Here is a 12,864-nt window from a genome sequence, read left to right as displayed (position 1 = left end):
GGAAGCTCTCTCACCTCCCGCTTTGTATTTATGACAGCAGACTATTTCACCATATGTTGTTATTTTTCTAGGATAAAATGCTCAACAAAGCCAACAAACACCAAGCCATCTAAAATATAAACACTAGGGAAAGTAACTAAATTGCTCCTTGGTTTAAAACTAATACAAAATCCCTGTGTAGTTTTCTCTCCCTTACCAGAAGTCTGACTTACCTACAGCAATAGCCCCCAGGTGTGCATTACTTGGGATACAGGCATATTTTGGGGGAGCACCTGCTGCCCCTCCCAGCACAGTGCAAGGACACCCTGAATGCCAGATCTTCCTCACCAAGTCAGTCATGCCCAAAATGAGCTCTCTGTAAAAGTTAAACATTTTTTTTCTCTCAAAACCTTTCTTACTCACACACCCACACTCCTGCAGACACGTGTTCCACCACATACAATCCCTCTAACCACCTGGCATAGCTTACAACACCAGGAGGCACAAGAGCAACAATAACGTAAAGTACTACCAAAACTGTTCATCCTTTCTCCATTCCTCCCATTTTTGAACCTTTTTGTTACTACCATTCTGTTAAAACAAAGAATAGTAGAAGACTAGTTTGTTCATGAGTTTAAGACAGACATAAGGTTTTTATATAGTAAAGTCAGGGTTTTAACAACTAGCTCCACCAGAAAGGAAACTACTTGCGAGACAGATGCTTATTTTGTAATGTGTATTACTAAACAGAAAAAAATACTTCTGAGTCAGGGAAAATACCAGTTCACAGATGAGGCCAAAAGTCCCACTCTGAAGACTCCCACTAGGCTGTTTTCCGAACGGCTGGTGCAGCTTGAAGCACAGACAAAAAAACCCAAGCAGATTTTATATGGAGAGATACAATATTGCTAACTTCGTGACAGCAGATGGAAAAGAGTCAGAGTGCTCTTTACACAAGCCTTATAATACCATTAAGTATTATCTCAAATAACTTCCATGCTATAAGCTCGGCAGAGCAGGGACTGGCTTGTGTAGTGCACAATGAAACCTCAGCCCCGATGAGGTCTTCAGAATAGCTGTAAGACTGTAAATGTAAAGTATATTACAGAAATAATTTTCCACTGCAGAAACTGAGACGCAGCAAATCTTATTGACGGTCACACTGCAAGGCAGCAATTAATCAAGATTAAAAAAAAAATAAAAATCTCTGTTCCCCAGACTCCAAATGGATCGAGTCTCCATTCCCAAATGGCCCTCTGTAATGACAGAGCTGGATTTGGAAATCCAGCTCAGTCTGTGAAAATAAGCTGTGTTTTCTTCAACACAGACAACCAATCACCTTTCAGTTTTGTCTCTACATGCTGTTAATTTCTTACTGGAAAAATGACAAGGGAGAGAAGGAGAGAAATTACTATGGAAAGATGTAAAAAACAGAATTCTCGCAGTTTTTTCCTTGTTTTGTTACTGACGTGACAACTGGTTTTGAATGCATGACTCTCTGGACTGAGTGCAGGATATGGCTTGTAATTCCAGTTCAAGTCAGGTTCAGTCCTAGTGATACAACGGGACTGCCAGTGTATCAGCATAGTACCCAAAAACATGTGCCACCTTTCAAAAGCAACCAGGAAAATAACCTTTCCACCTCCACAATGAGCCTTTCCCCTCCCACTGACTCTGCAAAGAAAGCCCCAATGATACCACCCTCGTGCTTGGCACTAGAGTTCCGAAGTTGCACTGAACTAGAGAGAGGCAGGAGCCAGTGGAGGCAGAAGTCAGTAGGGCAGACAGAAGTTAGATAGAAACATATAATAAACACTGTATCTTTTTTATGAGGTGAATTCCCTGTTAAGACACAATATATACAGAGCTCCATGGGTATCAGCTGCTATGAGAAGTGGTCTTCCTTCTACTCCTGTGCAACAAATTCATGCAGAACACTCCACTCAGATTCCTACACGCTTGATTTTCACCAAGAAGACTGAGAATTCCAAGTCAGTGTCTTCCCAAATAGCTCACATCCTTTTACTTTTTAATCCCATTGGATAAAATAGAATAATTAGACTATTTTGGATTCAAAAGTTCACTACCTTAACATGTATTAGACAAGAAGTTGTTTTTGCAGAAAATAATCTAAAGAGGGACGTACAGGCTCAGGAGCCCACGCATTGCCTGCAGAAATTTCCAAGCAAGTGTTTCTGGGGTAGAATTTATAATCTAAACACCACGGTGTCCTGGTTTCAGCTGGGATAAAGTTAATTTTCTTCTTAGTAGCTGGTACAGCGCGTTTTGGACTTAGTGTGAGAATAATGTTGATAACACACTGATGTTTTATTTGTTGCTAAGTAGCTCTTACCCTAAGTTAAGGATTTTTCACAATTTCCCATGCTCTGCCAGCAAGCAGGTGTACAAGAAGTTGGGAGGGAGCATAGCCAGGACAGCTGACCTGAACTAGCCGAAAGGATATTCCATACCATAGAACGTCATGCTCAGTATGTAAACTGGGAGGGGCAGATCACTGTTCAGGCATCGGTCAGTGGGTGGTGAGTAACCACATTCTGCATCTCTTAGTTTTTCCTGGTTTTTTTATTTATTTATTTATTTTTATTCCTTTTTGTTACAATTATCATTATATTTTATTATTATTATTATTGTTAGTATTACATTTTATTTTACTTTAGTTATTAAATCATTCTTATTTCAACCCATGAGTTTTACTTTTTTCCCCAATTCTCCTCCCCATCCCACTGGGGATGAGGGGGTGCAGAGTGAGCGAGCAGCTGTGTGGTGCCTGGTTGCTGGCTGGGCTTAAACCACAACACATGGTAATAGTAAGAAAAACCAAGAGTATGCTTATCTATGCAAAAGCCTGGCAAAGCACTGTACTACTTTTACAACTCTTTATCCCCAAAACATCAACCTGGAAAACACTTCTCTTCCCTGGTTACACTCACTCACCTCTCCAATTTCATTTTTAGTGTTGAACTGAGTCTCTATTTTGCAAAAAGCTGGAGCTTCAGTTTCCCAGATATTGGCTTAAAGATGAAAATCACAAGACAACTGGATTATTCTGTAGAACAATGATGAAACCAGAGTTTAAGCTAGGCTGCCACACCTGCAGTGCCCAGCTGAGGGGCAAGAAGGAGACGAACCCCCTTTGCCGGGCACTTCTGAATCACAGCAGTGTTTTGGTAACAATGGCTCCATTCAAGCCTCTAGGGAAGCTCCCAAACAAGCCCCCATTTGTTACATGGGTGAGCTCAAAAAAACAAATTTAAAAAAAAAAGGCCTGTATCAGATTGCTGCTCAAGAATCTGTCAGCTCTGATCTCTTTAACAAGGCTTCACAGCCAGAGGGCATGCCAGCTGGCATGGTATGCATTTAGCTCTTTGGGGACCACATCAGCTGGTTTAGGTTCAAATGAAAAGAAAAAAAAAAAAGCAACAAAACAAATATACCAGTGAAAATTTATATGAAAAGGTGAGAGAGCTGTCAGAAACCATCCATACCCAAAACACAAAGCCCAGAAAGATCTACACTGGAGAAAGAAAAGAAGAAGAAAAAAAAAAAAAAAATCACACTGAAAATTGCTTCCTCTTAAATGAAAAAGAAAATACCGGTGTCCTCTTTTGAGATCAAACTCCTTGAAATCTAACACCACAAAACCCCCCAAGTTTATAAATAAATAAAGATCCATTCCAAACTCCTGCCAGGACTGCCTGAATGCGAATTGCAGGAGGCGGCAGTCAGATCGTACAGCAAGGATGAAGTGTTTCACCGGTGCAAGGATGCAGGCTCAGCAGGCTCCCGTCCTGCCAGAAAAGCATCGCTAGATCAGAGAGCATCAGCTGTAAGGTCAGTTATCTCACAAATCACCAGCATTAAGACAAACACTTTATAAAACTTAGATGTTCTGTTTCCTAGTGATATACAGTGTTAATGTGAAACATAAACCATTTTGTGAATTATCAGCTGCTAAGCCACATGGCAACTGATGTGATATGAAAGCAAGAGAACAATCAGAATTGTGTGGTTTTAATGGCTGATCTCCAGATACTTCCAACGCTTGGAAAATATTGTGGGGGATCGGTACAAATGATCAAAACCAGCACTTATCCAAAACCAGTGACCAGAATATATGTATTTGGGGTTGCTGGTAGTACCTTCATGCCAAGGCACATGGAAAATAATTTGTGTCATTTGACACCTTTATCAAGAACTTCTGTCACAGAAGCTCCTTCCTAGCTGAGCCACAGAAGGTCTTACCACCCTAAAAACCAGTGTCACGAGTACATTTCCCCAGCCCTTTTTATTATTCATAATATAACCCCTCTTTCTGGAATGCACGGTGGCAGGATCTTGCCTTTGTCCACAAGAGCTCTAGTTCAGAGGTCTTTCTTTGGCACTTCCTGCAAGACAGTTGTTGCCTTGGGCCCCGGAAGGACTGCAGTAACTGAGTTACACAGTAATCAGAGAAGGAATCTGATTGATTTTCCAACCCACTCCACTTTAATGGTGTCATCATGACACAAAATTCCTCGTTAGTCCGCTTGATTGCGAGACACCGCAGCCCCTCCCTTGTCTGTCGTGGTACCTGTATGCCAGGCCTCCAGGTACAGCCCCTGCACCCCCCCCATGAAGGTAGGGAACCTTGCAAGTAATGTCAGCAGAGCACAGCGAGCCACATGGCAGAAGAATTAGTAGAAACTCAGGACGATGAACGCTGCTTGTATTGCACACACTGGATAAAAAAAATACTGTGGAAGTTACAGCCACATGGTAACATAATTGCCAACCGAGCTCATTTTTGGGCTCTGGGCTTGTGTTTCAGCTAGCACCCACTGCCAGTCAAATCCTGTGGTGAGAGACTGCCTGAGGAATACAAAACTCAGATCAAAGAGGCAAGAAACATTAACGATGCCCATGCTGCTCCAACACACAGGCTTGGAGCCTCCAGCCAGCGCTGTGCTCTGCTTCAGCAAGTCCCCACACAGGGATAGGCCTCTTTCAGTACAGACCTGTGGTAAGCTGGAAAGCTGCCAGCTGGCCAGCAGTCTTGAAACGTGTCAGTCTGGTATAAGAGGAGAAGACCTGGGCGATGAAGTAATAATTATTCTTATTTTTTTATCGTCATCCCCAGACGGGTATGTAACTTCACACCTTCTGCAAAAGCAACAAACTGCAGTCCATGCTAAACAGATCTGCATGAACTCCTCTCAGCCCAGCCTGGTGGAAACCCAACTGCAGGCTTGAATTTACCCTTGCACCAGTGCAATGAAGTTTGAGGGCACTATGAAGGCACAGATCTTGGAGAGCCTGGCTCATGCTGCCAGGCCAGCTCCACGGGGGGCTACACAGGGATTCCGTGATTCCTGCAAGGTTCTTGCTGTTCGGACACATGATATATCCCTTCCACCAACAACCTAGTTTGCAGCAGATCTTTGTTCTCTTACTCCTTTACAGTACAAAAAAAGAAAGAACAGGTTTAGTCCTTCCCATGCCAAGGACAGAGGCATGGCCCAACACTACCTGCTAGCAATGTAAACCAATCCTTCCCTCTGAAAATGAAAAGGTCCTCCTTCTAAGAGCTCCCAGGAAATCTGGTTTTCAGCTCCCTGCCTTCTCCCATCATACTACACTCACTGCTTAGTGTCATTACAACTGACCTGACTCATTTTCAAAAACAAGGGAATTTCAAGCATTTACACTGAGGTATTCCCTCAGGTTAAATGTCAGCACCACAAGCCCCTACACATTTCACTGTCTCAGCACAGAACAAATTTGGGAAGGAAAAACAGCCATCTTGTTTTGCAGCCTGCCTAAAGATCAGATGTGCAAATCAGGAACCTGAAGAATTGTTTAAAAAACAAACAAACAAACAAAATTTCAGCCTTCAACAGTTGCTGATGCGACCTACTTAATAAAAATAATACGTCCCTTGGCAGCTGCACACCTTTGCTGGTATGAAAAGGAAAGACTACAAGTATTGTGGCAGTGAAGTGCTCACAGAAGTCAGAGTTTTCCACCAGCTAAGGGGATGTTAACTCCTCTGGGGGTGCACAGGTCTCTGTAATGCAACTGCTTATATGAGAGAAAGGAGGCACTTTACTCGGAGATAACCAAAAGGTCATACCCACTTCTTTATTTCATGTGCTACTGAACTCCTAACACCTAGATATCAGGCCACCACAAGAACTGCACAGTTTCATTCTGGCCTTACCTTTTCTTCTGTTTTGTGTCTTTCCTGACACGTAGGTCTATGCATGCTCTGACCCTAACCCTTCTCCCAAACCAGGTGATAACATCGAGACACCAGCTCCTTTCTGCAGCCAGCCACTTGGGAGCTGTGAGACTGAGAACCAGTTAATGCAAGTTAGAGCCTGCCACGCAAGAAGTGTGAATGCTCTCCAATCCCACCCAGGTGGGAAGTGAGTACCTCAGTCGCCCCAAATGGTGGGAACATACCAACTTTAGCCTCCTCCTTACAGCAGTAATCAACACATATGCTCTATCATGGCATAACATCTTCAATTCAACTGTGAGAACAGGAAACAAATGCAGTTCCTTCTGCATTAGATATGGACAAGGATCTAATTTCCACTCCCTCATGCACCCTGCTTATCACAATTCAGATAAATGATCCTGCTGCAGAAAGCAAAATGTCTTCTCTGCTGTCTTCTCCTAAGTAACTTAAGTGGGGAAATACAGTCAAACTGTGGCAAAACCAAGACAACTCATTGTCATTCAGAGTTGAAGTGTCTTAGTATAGAAATGTACATTATGAAAGTTTATCTGTAATTGCTACGAAAGCAGCCTAAGCATTCTTCTTTGAGCTATACTTTAAAAATTTTACCGCAATTAGCAAGAAGCTGATTTTCTATATTCAATTGCCTCCTCCTGTCTGGTAACACATAGGAACTAATCTTGTTTTCCAATCTATTTTATCTAGGATCATAGGACAGTAGGGAACAGGTTCGATACCGTTACACTGAAAGTTTGACCAAACTGACACCAGAAGAAAGCCATAAGTATGCTCTACCAAAGCATAAAACCTCAGGAGAGCTCTTGTGCTTACTTATTCGTATGTGTTTGCACCAAGATTCACAGGGTCAGAGTTCACTGGGCTTGTAAAAGAACATGTTCCCCAGCTGTGTACAGCAGCTCCCTCCTGCCTGCCTTCAGCTGAGGTCTTCAATTCACAAGACCTCCACCCAGTGTAAAGCTAATGGCTTATCTCCCAGCCTTTGTAGTTTCTAGTATCCAGTTCTTTATTACCTTGGTGCGACTGAACTAAATAAGTCTCCTGGACTCAGAAAACAAAATATTATCATTTTTGCTGCTTGGCTATTGCAAGAAATTCAGAAACTTCAGAAAAAGGGGGTAAAAGTGATATAAGCAAGCTATAAATCTGGCCTAGCAAAGGCAAAATGAGTAAAAACAAGCAAAGGGAAGAAGAGTAGAATGGGCGGAAAAGGCATGACTTGAGGTCTACGGAGATTACACAGGCTGGCTGAGACAGTGGTTTGGAAGCCTGGGTTTTGCAAGACAGGAACAAATGCAAAATCCTAAGCCTTCATGGCCACCCATGCAATGAAAATCATAATCTGTTTTTTCACAAGCATTATGGCAGAAATAGATCTCAAGGGGGGGCTCTGTAAGGAAGACTGTCGGGGCCCTGCATATGCCAACAGCCTCTGAATGCCCTGACCAGCCTCCACCTACTGACCTGTGAGCTGCACCTGAGCTCAGGCCATGACCTGAATTACAAGTATGCTCTGCCTTGCTTTTCTGACTTTGGACCTGCCTGATGACTATGGACTGATCTGGTGATTGCTGGACTCTAGGCTGAACCTGGTGGCTGTCACTGACCCCCTCTAGTTGTCCTGTTGAGGACGCTGTCTGTGCCGGACAAGGAGGAGGGTGGATGGAGACCCCATGCATGGTGGGTGAGGGCAACTCCAGCCTACTAGGGTCCTTATGGCTTTGATGGACTCTGCAGCAGGTTCACGCACTAGTTAGTTTTCAATGCATGAAGGATGTGTAAGTGACAGCAGGATGGAGTCTGCTAGAGAAACAGAGTGATAAAGAGTTGTGGCTATTGTTAGACTTCCCTGTCTTAATGTAGGTGGAATTATTTAATTTTCTCTCAAACCATCTGTGTTTGTAATTTTTACAAAATCAGAGCAACACAGGCAATGCACACTTATTTCCAGACCACAGCTTACACTATGCCATGCTCGCTACCATTATTAAACAAGAATTTCAACACTACCTTGTTCCCCCTTGTAGAAACCTTGTTTTTAGACAATCAACACAGAGAAACAAAACTTGTTATTTGAAAAGACATACATCTCAAATGTATTAATTCATTTTAAACTGTACTGTAATTACATGCCACTATTTCTTAGTCTTCCTCCCATTTTATAGACTTAATTGCTAAAGTGGGTGCTACATTCTTACATTTTTAATTAGTAAACTGATTACAAGTAGAATTTTTTTTCTACTATGAAGCTGCATCTTTAAAACACTCCTTCATGAAAAGTAAGTCCAGGACCTCAATAACATCGTAATTAACAGTACATACAAACTCAGGAACAAAAGCTGCCATATTTGCAATCAAATCTACTCTCTGATAAAACTGAAGTTTTGTCAGGAAAGCTCAAGAATTTTGAGCAAAATGTGTTTCCATTGAGGACTGCAGCTGAAGACAAAAAGGATCTGGGTACCAAAAACTCTAAGGTGCACAACTATGAGTTTTGGAGACTAACTCAGCTATCTTGGAGACTTTTTTCCCAAATTTACAAGTAGTAAAATTCCCCAATAAAATGCATTCAGCTACTGAAAATTGGATTAATTTTCCATTATTAACATAGAAACTATTTATGTTTTGAAGTAAGAAATTGTTTTTTCCATGAAGAAATTTAGTTTTGAAGTTCACTATTAGTTTCTGATAATGGAAAAACATATGCTTAACCTTCAAGTCCAAATTAATGAGGTTAGTCTTGTGTGCCATTTTGCAAGCTTGTATAAGTATTCATAGGATTAAACAATTATGAAACTATTACTGTTTTACACATAGCAGTAAGATACAAGGTCATATATTATCAGAAGTGGGACTTAAGAAAACAGAAGTATTCAGAACACTGTTTATTATGAAACTCAGTCTAAAGCAACATGAATGTTTTCAGAGTTTCTCTTTCTCTCTTAATAAATCTTCAGCTTGATTCAAATAACTGAACTGAAAACAGAAAATCTCAATAACTTTTTTAAAAAATCAATGATCAGAGTGCCTTGTCTCAGTTGGAATGGAACGAACAGAATTGCCAGAAAAGTGAAATTCTCTCAAAGTAGAAACGTTCATCAGCTTGTATGGTGAGGTGTTCAGCAGGAAAGAGAACTCACTTCTCGGTCTAGCCTGGCGGAAGGTATTCAGCCTATGAAATGCATTGCAAAAAACGCTGTAACTTGATCCACCACTTGCATACAACAACATAACGACTTACCAACACATAGTTCTACTAATATGGTGGGTCTTGTGCTTTTCTGCAATGTTTTTGTGGTAAGACTTGTTCCACAAACAAGGATGCAAAAATGCTTTATAAACAGTAAACAGATACAACTCCATGCATGCCTCTGGGAGCTTGTCCATGTCAGGAAAATAACAGCCACAGCACCACAATTACCACTGCAGTGAAGCTATGCAATGACAGTCATATTACTGAGCACCACCAGATTTGCCCAGAGCCCTGTGTTTTCTACCAGCATTTCATGCAAGTTGACAAACACAGCTGAACTTTGCCTCTACAGACAGGCTAGCTGATAGCACTTGCTGTAATATAGACACTAATCTTCCACAGCCCAGCAATTACCTTAAGATAAAACATGGCTGCTCTTTAATAGCATACAGAAAATAGTGAACTAAGTGAAAAATCCTGCACTCAAAATGGGAAGGGGAATTTATTACTATTGTATAAAGAGTTAACACAAACAATGCTCAACAAAACAAATCCTGCCATAAGTACTCTCTCACTTTAAGAAATATGATCCACAACAACAGTTACAGGACAGAAAGCATACAGAGAGACAATTAGTCAAGTAAACAACTTGGGAATGACTGCTGGAAGAAACAGGTTCACAAGAGCAGAGAGAGGGAGGGAGGATTTGGCAGCAGGGATTGGGAGACTGTTCCAGGAATAGGAGGCAGCATGAAACAAAATGCAAAGCTGAGAGTAGGAGGAAGAGATAAAGGGAGGAGTGCACAGGGAGTCAGAGGGGAGTAGGAGAAAATGACAGCTCACATTGCTTAAGGAGGCAGAAACATAGTGCCTAAAGACAGAATTTGCCCGAGACATTAGGTCTAGCTTGCCTACTTTTAAAAAACATAGGTTCTTTAATAATCAAAAGAAGCAGAATCTAAAAGGCTTAAGAGCTCATCTTCAAAGACAAGTACCAGCAGAAATACACTAGCATGCTTACAGCTTATGTATTTAATGCTGATGGAGGAGCTCATACAGTCTGGAAGACTAAAATTCACCATGTCTTGCAATATTCCAGACACACCACAGCATTATTTCATCCATATCCTGACTAAAGCCACTCTGCTGGTTCGGTTGTGAAAATCTAATATGTTTGCAGTACTAACTGCATTCATCCCTTCCCTTTGTCCAAAGAGAAGCATTTGGGAGAAAAAGAAGGCAAGGACTGCATTAGGCAGGAAAGTTGCCTCAACTACATTCTTACAGTGCTTTCTGCCCTTTCAATCGTAAACTGTTTCCCATAAAGAGACAAAAGCGATATTAGCTAGCTGACAGTGTAGATTACCTACATTAAAGTACACTTACAATAAAACATTATAAATGCTGAAATTTCATCATTAATGTTGAAATATCAAGTACAAATGTGCTAACTGATCTCAGTGAAGTAACAGATACTTTATAGTTTTCAGATCACTTAACACTAAAATCTTGTGCACAGATGTGATTGGAGAGAAACAACTGCATTTAGAGCATTCAAGTAATTTAAACTCAACTTTGCAGCAACACAGTAACTAAATAATCAATGCTTTTTAGTAGCCCCAGATTAGATTAACACTATACTTCCAGACAAGATTTCTTCTTTTTATACTCAACATTGCTGCAAAGGGGAGAGCAAAAGCAGTCTGGATATCCAAACTCTAAATTTTCTTATCTTCTTCATTGTAGCCAAAACACAAGATTTAAATAATTTTTAGCTATGCAGCAACTTTGAAGAGCTATAATTATGTTACTAAAAAAAATACACAATGATAAACATATTTTAAAATTTTAGACATTAAAGTTAAATACACAAATTAATTTTAACTCTAATTATTTGGTCTACTTAACTCTCACAGAATTAATTTGGTAGCTGGAATATAAAGATTACAGCTTTCTGGAAGACATGCTCTGTTTTCTTACACAACAAAGAAACAAAGCTTCTACTTGAATTCTAAAATTCAGTCTTCATTATGAATCTGGGTTAGTGTTTCTGCAATCATTTCAAACGCTTTGACTTTGTCCTCGCTCTCCCATGAAGTGCTAAGTGGCTTGCAGGACATCTGTGATTGCGAGTGTTAACGGAAACCGAATCAAAGGACCTGCTGACATCTTGGTACCTGTAGCAAGAATCCTCACCCAGTGCTTTTATGCTTATTTTTGCCCATATTCCCCCTTGCCTGCCTGTATTTTTCTCAGCCAATCTGACACGACCAGGCAGCATCATGAGGCAGCTGCCTGCGGCTGGATGCAACCCAGCCTCCTCTGCGCTTGCCAGGTGCTTGGCTTTGCTGCCTGACTCCCCTCTCATCTGAGGGGGACACGGGTAAATGTGCAAATTCACCAGTATCCCCCCTGCCCTGGCCAGAGAGCAGACCTGCACATCCTTCTCCTCCTTGGCCACACAGGGCTGCCAGTTTGACAAATGCATTGGTCGTTCCAGCTCCAGGAAACCCACCAACGTGGCTCTCTGTTTCAATCCCCCATGTCCCTCTGCTCAGTGAGGCAGTCCCTTGGCAGCAGTGCCAACAGGTAACTCTATGCAAGCAGTGACAAGGGGTGTGTGTAGGGGTTATCAAGCCATATGCTACCCTTATTCGGTTCCTCCAGAGTTAAGACAGAGTGACTGTTTTCTAACTCATTCCTGCACATGTAAACTGAGGATCCAATTTTGTTCTCTCATCCAGACACTGATTTTCCAGAGCATTCAGAGAGGAAGACTCCACAGCTGAGCCACAAGCAAGGGCTCCATGTTCAGCAGACCAATCCTGGGAACTGCCAGGGAAATTTCAGTGCTCTTTTTGGCTTCCTTCTCTCCTCGCACAGTTACAGAAGGAAGAGCAGCATTATGGGAGATGAGACAGGGTGGGGATATTAAAATCTTCAACTTCCCTCTGTGCACGGGTCCACAAGCATCAGAAATAGGTTCAAAGACCATCTTTGAGACAGTGAGAGCTCTTCACGTACCCTCTGGGAGGGAGCTAGACATCAATCATCCTAAAAGCTAGAGAATTTGAGAGTAAGCCTGAGTTCAGTCCTTTATTTCACTTTTAACTTGATATGGTTACCCATTTCCTGAACCCCATCTGTAAAATGAGAATCACATTACACAAGGATGCTGAGCACCGATGCCTCAACAGCACTTTGTGAACATATCAATGAATTGGTATCCTGATGTTACCTGGGTAAAACACAAACTTCAAAACAGCGACAAGGGTGGGATTGCCACTGCTTACTGCTCTACTGCAAACACCCCAGAGAATGAGATTTGAGACAGGCAGAAGGTGAAAAATCCTCTAGCAATTCTCAAATAGCAGAAGGATCATAACTCAGCTTGGTTTGCTGACAGCTCCATGGAAGGGGTGAAAATTCTCTT

The 12,864-nt window shown here is 41.7% G+C and overlaps 1 protein-coding gene across 9 annotated transcripts in view; it reads right to left on the bottom strand.

The window, feature by feature from the left end:
* Positions 1-12,864, bottom strand: part of NDST2 (N-deacetylase and N-sulfotransferase 2) — a 140,250-nt gene that overhangs the window by 27,672 nt on the left and 99,714 nt on the right. The window lies entirely within an intron of this gene.

This window comes from Haliaeetus albicilla, chromosome 11 (assembly GCF_947461875.1).
Source record: "Haliaeetus albicilla chromosome 11, bHalAlb1.1, whole genome shotgun sequence".
Lineage (NCBI taxonomy): Eukaryota > Metazoa > Chordata > Aves > Accipitriformes > Accipitridae > Haliaeetus > Haliaeetus albicilla.
This window is presented reverse-complemented; position numbering and strand designations above follow the sequence as displayed.